Source organism: Hypanus sabinus, unplaced genomic scaffold (assembly GCF_030144855.1).
Source record: "Hypanus sabinus isolate sHypSab1 unplaced genomic scaffold, sHypSab1.hap1 scaffold_722, whole genome shotgun sequence".
NCBI lineage: Eukaryota > Metazoa > Chordata > Chondrichthyes > Myliobatiformes > Dasyatidae > Hypanus > Hypanus sabinus.
Window position 1 is genome coordinate 89,113 of NW_026781573.1, and position 19,679 is coordinate 108,791.

A 19,679-nucleotide genomic window follows, 5' to 3' on the forward strand; every position below is an offset into this window, starting at 1 on the left:
ATTCATGTGAATATCATACCCGCGGAGAAACCCACTTGAACATTAGATTATCCCAGAGGAAGTATCATTTAAAATACTTCACGTCAAATTTCAAATTAAATTCATTATTCACGTGAACGAAATGAAACAACTTTGAGATTCGGCACACCTCCAAACCGCAGGCGTGAGAAATCCGTGCGCATCCCCAAATGCAAATGCATCCCCACAACTTCAAAACCGTGGACGCACACCCGCTAATTAGATTATCTCAAAAGAAAAAAAAATCAGACAAAATCTGTGTACAACGAGCCCCACAAATGAATGTGGAGGTTTCAGCGTGATTGGGCTGCGCATTGTGACGCGCACCAATTTGACGCTGCACATGGATTTGGTGACACGCACCAATTTGACGATGCACATGGATCTGGTGATGCGCACCAATTTGACGATGCACATGGATCTGGTGATGCGCACCAATTTGACGATGCACTTGGATTTGGTGATGAGAACCAATTTGACGATGCACATGGATCTGGTGATGCGCACCAATTTGACGATGCACATGGATCTGGTGATGCGCACCAATTTGACGATGCACTTGGATTTGGTGATGAGAACCAGTTTGACGATGCACATGGATTTGGTGATGCGTACCAATTTGACGATGCACATGGATCTGGTGATGCGCACCAATTTGACGATGCACTTGGATTTGGTGATGAGAACCAGTTTGACGATGCACATGGATTTGGTGATGCGCACCAATTTGACGATGCACATGGTTTTGGTGACGCGCAGCAATTTGACGATGCACATGGATTTGGTGATGTGCGCTGATTTCGGTTGCCTTTTCAATCATGGGACACACATAGATTTTGTGAGTTGACGGATCAAAATTTGCGTCCGGGTTATTAATGTCGAGGCTGCCATTTTCTCCAGTGTATTTTTACTCCGGGAAAATCTGATGTACAAGTGGCGGAGTCCGCGGGTTCAGGGTGCGCACTGAACTGGCGATTGCGCAATTTTATTTCTTGTCGTCGATTATGGGTTGCTCACGGTCTTCTGGTTCATAAGGATCTGGGGTTGTGCCTGGATTAGGAGCGTTCTCTAATAAAGGGTTGACAACTGATTTAGGGGTGCTCTGATATAAGGGTGCGCACCCTTTTAGGGATAGCAAATTTAGGGTAGAATCTCCACGTTTTTGTGAGTGCATATCGAGTTGGTGACGGGTGAATTTGGAATCTGATGGTGCTTTCTGATTGCACTAGATTAGGAATGCGTAAACCAATACGTCAGTATGGATTTGGTTCTCGCGATTACTTTAAGGTGAACGCTGTCGCTCTCATACGTGAGTATCAGCAGGTTTGGTGATGTACACGATCTTAGATGCTCCCGGATTTTGGGGTGTCTGTGGATTTGGGGTCCTGACCCCAAACGGTTGTTTCATTGATAGGAACTTTATTAATAAATACACTTCCGGCTTTCCACTCTGCTCTTGCTGTGATTTTTAAGTTGGAAGTTGCTACTTTCTGAACTATTTGAAATTATTTCTCCTCTCGGATAATCTAATCTGTATGTGGGAGGTGTTGACAGGTTCGGAGTCCGCACCCATTTGGAGTGCGCACGTGGATTTTGGATGTCGATGGAATTGGGTATTATGCTAAAAATTCAAATTGTTTCTTTTACAGATACTCGGATGAATAATACACTTTAACGTTGAGCATTGTTCGTGCTATTTTTTAAAGTGGATTAAGCTATCTTGTGAAATGTTTGAAATATTACTCGCTCTAGGATAAACAATTGTACATGTCGGGCGGACTCGGATTTGGGGGTTCTCAGAGATTTTGACATGTGCGGCGAGTTTGGGTTCACACGGATTTGGGTGTGTCGGTAGTTTGGGGGATGTGACGACTCACAAGGTTGTTTCACTTGTAGATTATTTAATAATAGAACTTGGAAGTTTGTTTTAGACTTTTGAACGCGAAGCTATTTTGTGAACTGTTTGACCTGACTCGTGATTTCGGATAATCCAGCGTGCATGTGGGTTTGTCGTCAGAATTGGGGTGCATATGGATTTAGGGCGAGCTCTTACTCGGTCATGCGCACAGATTTATGGTTGAATACGGACTTGGCAATGTGCGCAGATTTAGGCGTCTGTTGTCTAATATGGAGGTGCACAGGTTACACCCAGATCTGTGTGTGTCAAACGATCTGGAATTGCAGATGCATTTCGGGATGCGTGCTGATTTTATTGTCGAAGCAGTCATTTTCTGATCGATTTGAAATTATTCCCGCTCTGAGATAATCTATTATGCATGTTGTGGAGACAGCGTGTATGGAGTGAGCACCGATTTTTGGGATTACGCAGATTTAGGGCGGTGTCAGCAAATATGTCCTCATACACCAGTCTGCGGATTCGAACAGATTCAGTGATGTGTCCGACAAAATAGAGATTCACACTTATTTGTAACGCTCATTGATGAGCGAGGAGCATGCAGGCCAGTATGTGAATGTCTACAGGTTTCGGGAAATATGTTCACACACACCAGTCTGGGGATGCGAACAGATTCAGTGATTTGAAGTTGTTAGATATCTGAAGGTTGTTTCACTCATAGATAATTTCAAAACCAATGCTCCTTGACGTTTTCACCAGTATACTTGTAATTGCGCAATTTTACTTTCTGTCCTATTATATGGGTCGCACACGGTCCTGTGGTTCATTTGGTTGTGCATGGATTTAGGAGCGTTCTCTAATAAATTTGGTGTACGTGCGCATTGAGGAAATGACAAATATCACGGTTCTGTCAGTTGTACACTGGCGTATCTACTGATTTGGAGGCATGGCGAATTTCGAGGCTATTGCCTTGTGGCAGCAATATTGTGCGCTCTCTGAAATGATCCTTGCTCAAGGATAATCCAATCTGCATTGGAAAGTGTCACAGAGTTTGGGGAGAACGAATTTGTGGTTCCATGGGGATTCGGGGCAGCACACGAATTGAACAGTCTGTGGATTTCTGTTTGCAACTCATGTGGGGGTTGCTTACAGGTTTGTTGCTGCGCACAGACTTGTGGGAGGAACTTGGTTTCCATGCACATTGGTTAGGGGATGCACAAAGAGTTAGCAATTTGTCTGCCAACGTGGATAGCACCATAATTTGGAGAAGCACAAAGATTTAAGGATAGGTATGCCAAATAAATTTGCACATATTTCATGTTTGTCTTTAATATTTTGGTGCACTTGGATCGGGGATTTGTGCGCCTCGGCTGGTTTAGGGGTGCACACGGATTTCGTGGTGTCCGTCTATCCTATGAGCTTAAATCGGAATTATAAAACTGTATTCTCACATCCTTCTGCTATCCCTCATTCCTCAATTCCCTAGCAATTATTGTATAAGTCTAGCCAGGTAGGTCCGGCCAAAATGCAACGGCTCTTGGTCCCATCTGGATGGAATGTCACATTAGATTCTATCTTCTAAATGTCCAGCCCGTTTTTTCCAGCTGTTCCACTGACGCTGAAAGTTTTCATAAACTATTTCGCTGTCTACTCGTGCTCTTAATCCAGGTGTCATCTGCAAATCCAGTTTATCATATAACAACTGTTACATATTACAAGTTTTTACAAGTTTTACAATATGTTACAATATTACAAGTTGTTACATATTACAACTATCATATTATATCCTGTTCCTTAGAATGTTTTTCGATAAGTTTTGGGGTGCACACAGATTTGGGGTTGTCGCTGGATTTGAGGTGCATACTAATTTGTTTTGTGGGCAGCGTGCAGGTTTTGCGGGTGTACCCATATTTTGTCATTTCGTGAAATGGTTTTGGGTTAATCCTGTTTTCAAGTCGATGTGTCCTCGGCTTTCAAACTGTATATAGACATAAGGGTACACCAGGATTTCGAGGTGCGCACGGATTTGGCGGAGCTGCGGACTTGAAGGTGTGGGAAACCCAAAGTTGTTCTATTTATAGATACATAAACAAAATAAAATCTCATTTGAACTTCAAAATCTGTCGGTGTGTTTTTTCTCTTGTTTAGGCAGCTGTTGCGTCAGATTTTGAAATATTCAAATTTGCATTTGGGTTTCTCAGCGGGTTGATACACTCATACACACACACAAGCGCGCGCGTACGTGGATTGGGTTGCGCTCATATTTGAGGATGCGCGTATATTTTGGGGTGCACACGGATTTGGGATTGCGTACAGACGTTGTCGAATATGGGGATCCACATGGATTTCGGGTTTGTCAGATTTGTTGTGTCAGAGGTTTTGAAGTTGATCACGAATTTTTGGCTATGTGCCGATTTTAATGTCCAACAGTTCTGAACTGTTTGAAATGATTCCTGCTCTCGGAATATCTGGTGTGAATGTGAGAGGTGTAAGCGGGTTTGGGATGCACACTGAATTAGACATTGCGCATATTTAAGGTTGCCTTCTCGAATATGTGGATGCAAATTTATCTTTCGATTGAGTAGATTTAGGGGTGTGTTCTCGAGTATGAGACGTACACGGAAATGGTGATGTGCGTAGATTTAGGCTGTGTTTTCTGATATCGGGCAGCACACGGATTTGGGATTATCTGTTTAAAATTATTCTTAATCTGCGATAATCTAATACGTATATGCGCTTGTCAGCGGGTTGAGTGCACATGGAATTTGGGGTTGCGCTCTTATTTAGTGACTTGCGCAGATCTGAAGGTACCAGCGCATTTGGTGATGTGTCTGGATTCAGCGGTGCATCGTCCAACACAGAGATGTACACTTATTTGTCGATGTGTACAGGTTCAGCGGTGTATTGCCGAATACAGGGGATGCGCATATATTTAGGGGTGTATAAGCCAATACGGGGATGCTTACCGATCTCGGGCTTTTCACAGATTTGTAATTTTTTATCGATTTGGAGTTGCGACGCATCTCAAGGTTGTTTCATTTATAGATACTTTTAATATAAAAGCACTTTGAACTTTCAACAGTGATCTTGTTACTTTATGTTGCAACCTGCTATTTTATTATGTTTTCTCGCCGAGCAGCAGTGAACCATCTGATTGGCCTTGCAGAGTCCACTTTGGGAACTATTTGAATTGATCAGCATTTCTGATCGTGTGTTCACTATCACACTTAATGAAAAAAAAGGCGGTTATAGTCTGAACAGTTTGACATGATAACCTCGTGATCATGTGGATGTGTCAGCGGGCGTGGGTGCACACTCAATTAGGAATTGCGCAGATTTAGGGCAGCGAATATGGAGGTGCATACTGCTTTGGGGTGCCCATGGAGTTGGAGATGCGCACAGACACAGTTGTGTTTTATTGGGGTGCGCACTGACTCGGGAAATACGCAGATACAGGAATGTGGTGGCAAATACGAGTCGAAAAACAGTTTTCTGGAGTGTACCTGGATTTGGGGAGTCGCGCAGATTTAAAAGTGTTTACCTGAATATGGGGTTGGGCACAGATTTGTCGGTGTGCGCAGATTTACAGGTGTTTTGTCCAATATGAGTGTGCACACAGATTTGGGGCTGTGGATTAGAGTTCTGTCTATCAGCCTGTCTCCAGTTGAAATCGCATTTCGGTGTGCTTGGGAATTTTAATTGTCGAAACAGATATTTTCCGAACTGATTTGAAATTATTCTTGCTCTGGAATAATCTATTTTGTATGTGGGGTGTCACCGTCTTTGGGTACGCACTGATTAGGTGATGTGCACAGACCTGGGGATGCGTTATGGCTGTGTCGGCGGATCAGGATCTGCAGACGAATAAATTTTGGTTCACATGTGGAGATTTAGTGACTAGGCTGCCATTTTGTGAACTGGTTGAAATGGTCTTTGCATTGCGGTAATCTAATGTGCATGTGGAGATGCCAGTGGGTTTGTGGTTCACACTGTTTTGGGGACTGTGCAGACAGAGCCACCTTTCCGAATATGATGTTCACACGGTTTTGGGAAAGCACATGAATCCGGGGATGTGGCAGATTTAGGGATCTACTCTCGAATTTAGGGTCCACACGTATGTTACGATGTGCGCATATTTCGGCGTCCCTTGTCGAATATGGGGGTGCACACATATTTATTGTTAAACTGAGGGTTGTGACTCCCAGCTGATCTACAGTTCAAATCGTATTTTGGGGTACATTGTAATTTTAATGCGAAACAGCCATTTGCTGAAAGTTTTGAAAAGATTCCTGCTCTGGAAAAATGTAATATATGTGGTGTGACAGCGTGTTTGGAGAGCTCACTGATTTGCTGATACGCACAGATTATTTTCAAAGATGGGCCTGCTCATGCATTTGGAATACATATATATATATATATATATATATATATATATATATATATATGGTTGTGTTTGGCGGATCAAGGTTTGCGTACGAATATTTGCCTGCGTGCAGATTATTAATGACGAGGATGCTCAGGGAAAATCTGATGTGCATTTGGGAGTTTCAGCAGCTTTAGGCTGCGCACTAAAAGCGGATTGCGCATATTTAGTTTATGTCGGCGAATACGGGAGAGCACACGGTCTTGGGGAGGACATAAACCCGGGGATGCGCACGGATTTTGCTGAGTTCTGTAAAATAGGTTTGCACACGTGCACTGATTTAGGGGTATGTGCTCCAATATGGGGCTGCGGATCTATTTGGGGATTAAGCAGATTTAGGGATGTGTTGACGAATATAGGAGTTGCAAAATTTTTGTGGGTGTATATGATGATGATTAGACGGACCTGGCTGTGCCGGACCCTGGGATGCGTGCGGATATTTTAATGTCCAGGACTCCATTTTGCGTTTGGAGTGAATCTTCGTCTGGATATTTTAATATGCATATGGGGATATGCTCAGATTTGGGAGTGCACGCTGATGTTAGTGACGTACACATCCTTAGGGATTTACTATTGAACATGGGGGTGCACACGGATTTGGGTGTATTGGCCGATCTGCAAATGGAGTTTGTGGCGCGTGAGGGCTTTTAATGTCGGGACAGCCATTTTCTGCCCTGCACCAGATCTCTGTAATAGCTGGCTCAGTACGTTACTTATTAATTCAAAGTACGACTGTCTTACGTTTTACACACCTCGTCTGACATAAACTGACCAAGGCCTCGGAGCCACCGGGATCATTGACTGGGTCCAGTCTTCCTTCTTTTTGGCGTTCCTTGACCTCGTCTCTGCCTTTTATTCAATGCTACTTGCTCACCTGTAGTATTAGTTCCTACTCCATGCCCCAACCCCAACAGCACGTATGCGCATATTACATGTTATTGCCAGGGCAGCTGCATCAGACACTGCAGCTAGAATATTAAAGAGCAAACGACTGGGAGACAGCTTCGCTGAACACTTGCACTCAGTCTGCCTGAAAAAGCAAGATCTCCCAGTAGCCACACATTTTAATTCCACGTTCCATTCCCAGTCGGATATGTCTATCCATGGCCTCCTCTGCTGTCAAAATGAATCCAAACTTAGGTTGGAGGAACTTCACCTTATATACCGGCTGGGTAGCCTCCAAACTGATGGCATGAACATTTACTTCTCTAACTTCCGTTAATGCCACTTCTCCTCTTCTTACCCCATCACTGACATATTTATTTGTTTGCCTGTTCTCCATCTCCTACTGGTGCTCCACCCCTCTCCTTTCTTTCTCCCGAGGCCTCCCGTCACGTGATCCTTTCCCTTCTCCAGCTCTGTATCACTTTCGCCAATCACCTTTCCAGCTCATAGCTTCATCCCACCCCCTCCGGTCTTCTCCTATCATTTCGCATTTCCCCCTCCCCCCACTACTTTCAAATCTCTTACTATCTTTCCTTTCGGTTAGTCCTGACGTAGGGTCTCGGCACGAATCTTCGAGAGTGCTTCTCCCTTTAGATGCTGCCTAGCCTGCTGTGTTCTGCCAGCATTCTGTGTGTGTTGCAGTTAGAATATTAAACCCCTTTTGGTACAGGTGTAAAACCCGTACTCCTTACACCTGTCGCACCAATCCTGGAAGACAGTCCAATAATGCGTGTATACGATTACCTCCTGTAAAAATCGTTAGCCACATATTTACCTGTACTTCCTTAGGATCTCTTCCCTCATTAGAACACTAATCCGGAGTTGCTATTTCTGAAGCCATGAGCCTTCATAACCACTAAATTAACTTATTTGGATATATTGGGGGAATCTATAGGATTGCATAATACGTCTTCCTCCACACTGCGATCAAATCTACCATATATGCTCTGTAACCTAGTTTAAAGTTTTATTGTGTATGAACTTTTCATTGCGTTGGAATTCTACGCTATCCACAATACCACATAGGTGTCATTGATTCATGCAGAGATGAAGCGAAGAATTTTACCCCAGCCTAATCGCTAAGTTGTTTTCTTTTTTTTTCGTTTACCTTGTGAGAATACCCATACATATCACGGAGAGAATGTACAAATTCCTTACGGAATAAAAAAAAAAACACCTGAATGAACTCCGATTTCCATCGTCAGATTCTAACCGCTGTGCTACGTGGCGCCCCAAACTGCAAGTTTCCAACCCACACATCCACTTCTTCTCTCAAGTCATTTACAAATATCAGAGAAAGCACGGTTACAGAACAGATCTTTTGGAAGCGTCCCATCTACTGCCAGCCCCATGCTCACCATGCCTCTCGACGTTCTGGATCGAACTATTGTACGGCTCTTGTCAAACGCCTCACACAATTCCATACACAGATCATCCATCTCCTTAATTTGTTTTCTCACTCTCTCAGAATGCGTAAGGTATGACCTTCCCATCACAAAGCCATTTGATCGCCTGTGATTCTGCTTCTCCGACTGTTTGTCAAACCTTTCGTGAAGAATCCCCTTCAAACGTTTAACCTCCATGAAGGGCAGTAGTCACTGTTTTACGATTCCCAGGATTATCCTTACTACTTATTACCCGTCTTAACGAAGCTTATATCTAGAGTTTATCATTCCATCTTACCCGCTCACGATTAAAATTATTAAACATCATGGACCAACCACTGAAGGACTCAGACTGATACCTCAATTCAGCTTTCTCTGGAGAACGTAATATCTGAATACAAATTGCCCGTACTCCCAACATCTTTCTAATTGTATAAATAGTTTATGCCCGATCGTGTGTGTTTAGAGAGACCCTCCAGTTTCCCAGTTGCGTCAATTCAGAATTAGCTGAAACTTTGTTCCATTAGTTATCAAGTTTCTGTTTCTATCACACTGTCCTTTTCAACCATTCTTTGCTTGTTCTTTGTCAAGGGTCAGTTCTGCGTTGGCATAGTCGAATATCTCGTTGACACTGACTAAGATTAGAGCGGTCAGACGCAGGAGACAATCTGCACACTCTAGAATTCCGAAATGCTGGAGGAGCTCTGCAGGCCAGTCAGCATCTGTGGACAAGGGTAAACTGTGGACGTTTTGGGCAGAGACCTTACATCAGAATTGCATTTCCTTTCCTCTCTCTCAAATGCTGCTGCCTGAGCTGAAGACTGTCGCCAGCACGTTGTTTCGGATTAGTTCATATCAGTTCCCATTTTGCTTCGCTGTGTCTTTTGTTTTTGGGTTCACAGCATCGCCTCGTCCACTCAACACCCCTCCCCCTCCACCTAACCTTTGAGAGCAAACATCCTGTTACTGGAATTCAGTTCAAATCGGAAAACAGAAGGAAAAGCTACAGGTAGGGACAGAGGAGATAATCGGCGTGAAGTAAAGGACGGGTAATGATGGGAGCAGGAGTGATTAATATCGAGGGAAGTATACTCCATATCAAGCTGTTCTGTCAGAATCGGGAAGAAGGGTTGACAGGTTCGCCTCAAGGCACAACTTAAACGGGGCAAGTGTGAGATGCAAAGGGGATTTTTATTTGTTGTATGTACAACAACTGCTTCGTGCGGTCCTGTGAAAAGAAGTCTAGGAGTATAGCAAATATAGAATAAATAACATAGAACAGTATCAGCACAGGACTAGTTAAAATTCAGGTCGAAGTTCCCCACAATGGTAATTTCTCCTACCTACACATCCGTGTGTCTATATAAACGTCTCTTCAAGCGCTTTAATGTATATTTGTCTATGCCACCATACTGGGCAGAGCATTCACGGTTTTACCACCGTCTGAGTAATGGAATTAACCCTCGCATCCTCTTTGAACCTGCAATCTCTCACCTTGAATGCATGCCCACGGTTGTTAGACATTTCTATCCTGGCAAAATACTGCCTCTCTCGTCTTTCCTTTCCACTCTTAATTTTGTAATCTAATATCAGATCTCCTCACAGCCTCCGCCACTCAAAATAAAAAAATAGCCAGACATTGCCCCGTTTCCTGGTAAAGCTCTTCAACACTTGATTCAAAGCCTTTGCATCCTTCCTACAGTGGGATAACCAGAAAATTATGGAATACTCCAGATGATGCCTACCCACAGTTGAAACACCACCTCCTGACGTTTCAACTTGATCCTTCGCCTGAAAAAAAAGAAAACATGAGACTTTTTAATCCCCCTGTGGGACAGTGGAGACGCGTTCATAGATCTATGGACTTGGACCACAAGATGCCTTTACCCAGTAACACTGTTCATACAGAATAGGAATCACAGAATGTTACAGCACAAAACCAGGGTCATTTTCATCTGCCGGGCGAGTATCCTGTCAATTACCATTGATCTGCACTTGGTTCCTAGAGCTACATACCTGCTCCATTAATGCACTTATGTAATCGTGTCAAATCTGCATCTACCCATTCCGCTTGCATGTCGTTCCACACAAGGTCTATTTCTGACTGAATGCATCCAGTCTACAAAGTCTTATTGAAATTTGCAAACCCCCCCCCCCCGATCCCGCAGGACATCTGCAGTTCTTTTTTCTAGATCTGGTGAGAGAAGGGAGGAGAAACACAGGAGGTAGAGTAGGAGAGCAAACCGGACAGAATGTTACAGATGCTTCCGGGAGGGACGGTCCACTGTGTCAACTTGGGCAGAGCGCTGACATCAGGAATATGCGAGCACCCAGAATGGATCATCGAGCAAAACTCCCAACAGCTGGTGAGAGATGAAGGAAAAGGTATGTGGACAGATTATGGAAATGTTACTATGTTTTATTTGATCAGTCCAGTCTAATTTCCCCAAAAATTGACTGGAACTGGAACCTCAGCATCATCTAGCGTCAAGGATTAGTTCAAATCCATCTCCCCCCACACAACAGCCCCACCTCCACGCGGTTTCCCCAACGGCTGAGATTGAGGTACACGATGTGGCAATTCATGCATTGGAAAAAGTTAGCTTCAAGCAGGTGAACACTGCGCAGAGTATTTACTGATTTTGCCAGTTAGACTCACCCGTTAAATGTAATTTAATCCTTGTCCAGAGCTGTCTTGTTTGACTTCTAACATGGCACTTCCGGATTTAGAAAATTGCATTACAGGGTCAGGATATTCGAAGTACTATGTATGTGAGCAGGTGTCCACAGGGAGGGTGTCGGCTAGAAACGTCAAAGTGATTGTTTTTCATGCTACCTCTCTGAATTCCTCCGGCGCTTTGAGTTTGCAATGTTGTGTCGCGGTGTCGCATAACAACCACTCAAACCACTAGTACTTTCGTTTGTTCCATGAAACCTGCATGTTTTTGATTATGTTCTTGCTGATGTCCGATGACCAGGTACGCCATCTGGTATAGGACTGCAATTCCGAATGGAGCTGTGTGGTATTGTGGGAGCACAGACATTCAATTGTAGGAGGTTGTTTCCCATCCATCGCGTTACTGTTGATCTGAAATAGATTGGGTGGGTAATGACAGAATGTACATGGGTGATGTTCCACCTGCCCGTGTGCATGCCAGTTCGGTGGCTGTAGTATTACAACTTGTCCAAGGGCACTGGCCGCACTGGAACAAACGAATTTAGTACGTTAGCCACCATTTCCGAAGGCTCGGAGCATTTGTCGCCGGCTGAGACTTGGTATCCTATTAAGATCGCGTGATCTTAATACGTGATGGATAACGCGTGGAAATGGCTGCCGGCAACGATGGTGGATATGGATGCGATAGGGTCTTTTAAGAGATTTTTAGAAACGTACATGGAGTTTATTGAAGTCTGTTGGTAGGCCCAGTAATTTCTAAAAGCGGGACATGTTCGGCACAACTTTGTGGGCCGAAAGGTCTGTATTGTGATGTAGGTTTTCTAAGTGTTCGTGATAAATACGCTACTCAGAATATGAGTCCTTCAACATCCCATCTGGGACTCTCGTAATCTCAACAGAGCCTCCTTTTGTTACCCTAATTGACGAATCCCCTGTCACGACATCTCGCCGCTGCTCTCACTAACATGACGTTCTGAGATACAGGACAATACTCAGGTTCACCAAACAATTGTCAATAACCGCCAGACACACACACACACGCACACACACACACACACACACACACACACACACACACACACACACACACACACACACACACACACACACACACCAAAAAAGCAGTATCCGGTGGAAAATGGGAGGTGTGACAACAGACATCAATATTCCCCTTCCTCATCACACATCCCTCTGAACAAAGAAAAGGAGGGGTGTAGCGGAGTGAGGTACAGATATACTTAGGTGAATATGGAAATGCGATTACGGAAATTGTGAGGGCTGTAGGGGAGGGCGTGGTGAGGCAAACGAAGACGAGTATGGGGGAGGGAATTGGGTACGGCGACATGGAGATTTTTAAGGGATGGAATAGTGAAGGGGACGGGCATCTGTATTCCCCAGCCTGGTAAAACAAATTCCTTCTGTCCTTCAACACTTCCCCCGAGTTACAGTACAGGTCGCTACAACGAAGTAAACAGCGCTTGGGTTCCACCTTTCAAAATCATCTTTGGGAGAAAATATCTTGTTCAAATCCACACATTTCGGATCCTTTCTGACTCAAGGTAAACCGCCTTGTTCCAATTTAGAATCGAAACCTGAGGACCTGTCCTATCGTTTCCGATAATTACTTGGATCTAATGATTTTCTCATCACTAGATACAAAGTGTGGCCCTGAACAAAATTCTGACACTTGCCTTATCTCATGCCACAGTAGCTGATCAAGTATTGCTTTCTCTCTCTCTCTCTCTCTCTCTCTCTCTCTCTTCTCTCTCTCTCTCTCTCTCTCTCTCTCTCTCTCTCTCTCTCTCTCTCTCTCTCTCTCTCTCTCTCTCTCTCTCTCTCTCTCTCTCTCTCTCTCTCTCCTCTCTCTCTCTCTCTCTCTCTCTCTCTCTCTCTCTCTTTCTCATTGGGACCTATACGTAATAATTAAAGAATGAGGTGTAGGCCATTTCGAACAGAGTTGAGGAAAAACTTTTTCACCCAGAGAATTTTGGATCTATGGAATGCTCTGCCTCGGAAGGCAGTGGAGGCCAATTTACTTCAATGCTTTCAATGTTCACTCTTCTCTGAACATATTTCACAAACTCTATCCCAATGATCCTTTTGCAGTATACGACTCAGTCAATAGGTGGAAAGCTGAGATAACCTGCTATCATAATCTTATGTTTCCTGCAACAGGCTGCGATCTCTCTAATGGGTGCTCCTCCTAATCCAGCGGACTGTTGGCTAATCTACAAGGTAGCTCCAATGTCATAGTGAAGCATTTCCTATTCCTCATTTCCTCATTCCCATTGATGACGGAAGAACAGTAGATGTAGAGTATATGGATTTCAACAAGTCATTTGTTAAAGTACTTCATGGAAGGATTATTGAGAAAGTAAGGAGGCATGGGATCCAAGGGGACATTGCTTTGTGGTTGCAGAACTGGCTTGCCAACAGTCGGCAATGAGTGGGTGTGGACGGCTCATATTCTGCATGCAGGTCGGTGACCAAGTGGTGTCATTCAGGGATCTGTTCTCGGGCGCCTACTCTTTGTGATTTTTATAAATGACCTAGATGAGGAGGTGGAGGGATGCTGTTTGCTGTTGACACAAAGGTTGGTTGTGTTGTGGATGGTAGGGCGGGCTGTCGGAGGTTACAACGGGACATTCATATGATGCAAAACCGGGCTGAGAAGTGGCAGATGGAGTTCAACCCAGATAAGTGTGAAGTGGTTCATTTTGGTAGGTCAAATATGATGATAGAATGAAGTCTTAATGGTAAAGCTCCTGGTTCTATGGAGAATGAGAGGGATTTTGGGGTCCGGGTCCATAGGAAGCAGCTGCGCAGGTTGACTCTGTGGTTAAGAAGCTATACAATGTATTGTCCTTCATCAATCGTGAAATTGAATTTAGGAGCAGAGAGGTAATGTTGCAGCCTCATGGGACCCTGGCCTGACTCCACTTGGAGGACTGTGCTCAGTTCTGGTCGCCTTTCTTTAGGAAGTATATAGAAAGTTTCCTGGACTGGAGAACATGTCTAATGAAAACAGATTGAGGGAAATCGGCCTTTTCTCCTTGGAACGACGGAGAATGAGAGGTGACCTGATAGATGTGTATAAGATGATGAGAGACATTGATAGTGTGGATAGTCACAGGCTTTTTTTCAAGGGCTGAAATTGTTCCCACAAGGGACACAGGTTTAAGATGCTGGGGACTAGGTACACATAAGCTGTCAGGGATACGTGTTGTACGCGGAGATTGGTGAGTGTGTGGAATGGGCTGCCGGCAACGGTGGTATAAAATAGTCTCTTTTAAGAGAACTTTGTATAGGCACATGGAGCTTAGTAAAGTAGAGGACTATGTGTAGGCCTAGTAATTTGTAATGTAGGGACATGTTAGGTGCAGCTTTGTGGGCCGAAGGGCCTGTGCTGTGCTGTAAGTTCTCTGTTTTTATTTTTCCCACACATAAAACCTCACAAAGACAAGTTGTCTTTTCTGTTCTGACTGTGTTTTGCGGTGACATTTCCTCAGCCCTGTAATGTCACCCCTCCTCCTGTAATTCTTCCGTTTACGTCTAAAAATAGGGAACCCGAGAGATCATGCTGTCCTGCTTGCTCCTCCTACACCCAGTTGTCAATAATGGCTGTAAAAACACCTTCGCTGTGTTGATTGATGCCCTGAGCTGCACTGAGTCCCATCCCCCTGCGCCCCCAGTTCAACTACTCTCCCAGAAACGCTCATGCGCAGTACTGACAACCCGACCCGCTGGGATATCAGTTCCCCTCCAGTTTATGTGTGAATATGTGGCTGAGGAACCGGTGCAGGAAGCAAGAATTTACATTCTTGGACCAGTGGGATATGTTTTGGGGTAAGGACAAATTGTACAAAAGGGACGGGTTGCACCTGAATAGGCGGGGGAGCAGTGTTCTGGCAGACAGGTTCGCCACTGCTACACGGATGTGTTTAACATCAGTAGTTAGGGGGAGGGGAAGAACTGGAAATATAACGATGGAGTTAAAGGGAAAGTGAAAATAAGAAACGTTGAAAGGACAACAGAATCAATGGAGCAGAAAGCTCAAGAAGAGATCATGCAGTATGGACAATTGAAATAGGACATGATTTGAAAGGTGAGATGAGTAACGAATTAAAATTATTATATGACTGCACGAAATATAAGGAATAAAGTAAATGAGCTTGAGGCTCAGCTGCAAATTGGCAAGTACGATGTTGTGGGAATAACAGAGACATGGCTTCAAGCGGACAGGGCCTGGGAAATGAATATTCCAGGATATTCATCTTATCGAAAGGACAGGCTGACTGGCAGAGGGGCTAGGGTGGCTCTGTTTGTGATGAATGATATTCAGTCTCTCGCGAGGGGGGACATAGTATCAGGGGATGTAGAGTCAGTATGGATAAAACTGAGGGTAGAAAGACCCTAATGGGAGTTATCTACAGGCCCCCAAAAAACAGTCTTGATGTCGGGTGTAAGTTGAATGAATAGTTAAAATTGGCATGTCGCAAAGATAATGATACAGATGTCATGAGGGATTGCAACATGCAGGTATACTGGGAAAATCAAGATGGTACTGGGCCCCAAGAAAGGAGGTTTGCAGAGTGCCTCCGAGATGGATTCTTAGAGCAGCTTGTTCTGGAGCCTACCAGGGAGAAGGCAATTCTAGATTTGGTGTTGTGCAACGAGCCGGATTTGATCAGGGACCTCGAGGTAAAAGGAGCCTTTAGGAGGTAGTGACCATAATATGATATGTTTTAACCTACAATTTGAGAAGGAGAAGGGAAAATCGGATGGGTCAGTATTACAGTTGAACGAAGGGAACGATGGCGCTGTGAGGGAGGAGCTGGCCAAAGGTCAATGGAACAATACCCTAGCAGGGAAGACGGTGGAACAACAATGGCAGTTATTTCTGAGAATAATGCAGAAGGTGCACGATCGGTTCACTCCAAAGAGGAAGACAGATCCTGAGGGGAGTAAGAGACGTCCGTGGATGACGAGGAAATTAAAGGCAGTATAATTTTTTTAAAGAAATATAACAGCAAAAATGAGCGGGAAGCCGGAGGTCTGGGAAGCTTCTGAAGAAAATAACAAAAAATACAAAATCCACCCTCAAAATGTTTAATCAATTTCGCTGCCACTATACATTCACATCAGTTCAGTTTTGGGTCCCATTCATAGAAACCATCTATTTCTTCCCTCCACACTCGATTCAGTTTTTAGACAAAGGGGTTGGAACGGTCGTATGCGCATGAAGGTTTGTACACTGATAACATATTTAATAGCTAATAACATATACACTGTGCAGTGCATATGGCCTTCCGCACAATCATATTTTTCAATACTTGCAGATTCACCACTTTGTCAAGGAAAGATTTCCTTATTTTCCTCATCTACTACCTGCTATGTTGTGGGACAAACTCACTTTTAACTTTCATAATAACATGCTGATCTCTGTACTATACAGTCAGCTGATGTCTTTGGGAGTTCAAGATCCAAACAAAACTACGACTAGCTGGGAGGATGACCTTGGTGTGGATCTGGCTGAGGAATATAGGGCAAAAGCACAGAACAGGGTTCATTCCCCGTCATCCTGTGCTAGACTCGGGCTCATAATGTATTATACGATACACTTAAGTAAAGCCAGGCGTGCTGACATATATCCTGGGACAGACTCTGGCTGTGAAAGGTGTTCCTTCTCTCCGGCTGGTTTAGTTCATACATTTTTGACTTGCCTTCGGCTTGATGGCTACTGGGCACTGGTTCTTAAAATTATCAGTGAGGTTTTGGGGCTGTCACTGAGTCCTTGCACGATTATATCTGTATTTGGTGTGGCTGATGATGTTTTGGGTTTAAATGCAAACCAGTCGGATATCATTTCACTTACTTCGCTTTTGACCCGTAGGAGAATCTTGCTGGTCTGGAAATCTGCCAGTCATCCATCTGCTGCTGCTTGGTTAGAGGACGTAATGTTTTTTTTTCTGAAATTACAAAAGATTAAATTCACTCTGAGGGCGTCTGTGAGAAAATTCTATTCGAAATGGGGGCCTCTCTTGTCATATTCTGGGAGTCGTAAAGAATTACCTACTAGTTGTGGGTATTTGATTGTACTTGGGAAGTTGCTTCCTTTTACCTCACAGGGTGGTTGATGAATTGTAACATGAGTCTATTCCGGATCATCTGAGATGTTGTAGATGTGTGTGGGACTTCGTCTTGAAGTAGTGTGGGGATACGGCTGTGAAATGTCCGTACGTGTATTTGTGAAGTGTTGTATTGTAAATACATTAGCTGCCATTGTATGTTCCGGGATGGTGGGTGAGGGGAAGTTTATTTATACAAAAGCAAAATGGAGGAAAATGTAATCCATTATGTATTCTATATTGTGCGTTCCTTCAGTAAAATATATTATTAAAAATGAATCATAGAGAAGGAATGGTGTGCTGTGAAAAGAGGAAGGAAGGGGAGGAGAGTCGGGCCACAGAAAAGTTGTTCAGATTCAGCCGTTGGAGCGGAACATGTGAAGCACGATTTGCTTGTTCCTTGTCTTTGTTTGGAGTCTGTTGAAACGCCGAAATCCACTGACCCATGGCCAGGAATCACAGACAGAGCGACATTCCCTCCATACAATCCCATCACACAGTCCTGGAAACGTACACTGAGTAACGCTCCCTCCGCAACGATCCATCTCACACGCCCGGGGTCATACACAGAGTGCAACACCCTCCATATTGTTTCAACACACACTCCGGGGTCACACACAGTGTGAGGATCCGTCCACACACTCGACACGCACAGTTCCAGTGTCTGATAACCAGCGAAGCTCCCTAAATATTATCCATCACACTCCCGGTGTGGGACGTTTGAAAACCTTCCGCTAGCGCAGCGCACCCTACCGGAGTCAGCAAAAACATGAAACCCTTTCCCTCCTCCGTTCTCCCCACTCACCGATACCCAGTCTTTCGGCTTTCCAGTAGTCTTGAATCGTGTGTGTCTCTCGGAGATGGTGCGTGTGTCTGTTGCCGTTAGAGGAAGGAAGGGGAGGAGAGAGGAGGCCTGGGAAAGGGTAGTGAGAATGCAAACACTGATGCAAGTGGTGTGGCACACGTGACCGGCCTGTGCATGCAGAGTTGTGGAGAGATTCAGATCCTGCCGATCGATAGCCATGGTACGGGGGGAGGTGAAACAACAGCCATCAGCTCTCTCTCACACTCCCCACAATTGCATGTCACAGAGTGGGGGGAGAGTGGAGGGAAGACGTAAATGGGGACGTTTTGCGGGTGGGGTGTATCAGGGAGGGGTCGTTGGCGTATGGGTACGTGCGCGATGATGGGAACGGTTAAGTTTGAAGGAGAGGGTGTGGTTCACGGAGACAGGGCTGCTTGTAGGCGTGGTTTGTAGTTCGGAGTCGGGTGGTGTACTGCAGTCTGTGTGACGATGACAGGGAGTAGTGTAGGAGTCGGGTGACGGAGTTGGGGTGGGGTTTAGGAGAGGGAGGGTGTTAGGCATACGGGGAGGACTGTATTCGAGTTACAGTGCAGGGCCTGACTCTGTGTTGGTATCGTTGAGTGGTGAGATCCTGCTGTGGTGCAGAGCCTGTCAGTGTGTCAGTGTCACGATGAGGGGCGTGTTCATGTCAGATGTGGGTTGCGGCAGTGACACCGAAACACTTTCAGTGTCCCATTGAAGAACATCTCCGTGTCACAGTGTGGGTTATGTGCCTCGTTCATAGCTTATGCAAACGGTACTGTCCCGCCTGCAATCAAGTCTCACTAATATCTGCCGTGTCAAGCTTAGAGGCGTTGACCCCTGACCTAAGCACAACATCCCTCCAACAATACTTCCTACATGGAAACGTACGCCGCTCAGAACATGAGTCCCAGCAGGCTCAACGTTTTGCTTCTTGACTTTTTTAGAAGTCTTAGCAACATATTTCCGAACAACCACTCAACTATCTGTAATGGCTTTCTTGTTTACATGTCCCTGCAACTCTCGTTTATACCACCACTTTTCCTTTCTAATGACAAACCTTACCGCTGGGATATTAGTTCGAGTCCAGTTCAAGTGCAAACTGAGAAAGTTGTTCATGGGAGAGGAAATGATGAGCTGAGCAAGGTGGGGGCGGTCTTGCGCGGCCTCCAGGCAGGGGTCTGTGCTGCCGCCCAGTGTTCGCTCGGCAGAATGCAATCTGCTCTGTGAACATCTGCAGAATGCAGTGACTTTAAACATCCCCAGGGGGTGTGTGTGTGTGTGTGTGTGTGTGTGTGTGTGTGTGTGTGTGTGTGTGTGTGTGTGTGTGTGTGTGTGTGTGTGTCTATGTATGTGCGTGTACATAAGTTTGGAGAATAACGTCCCTTTTGCCTCCAATACAGTGGTGACATACCATCAAGA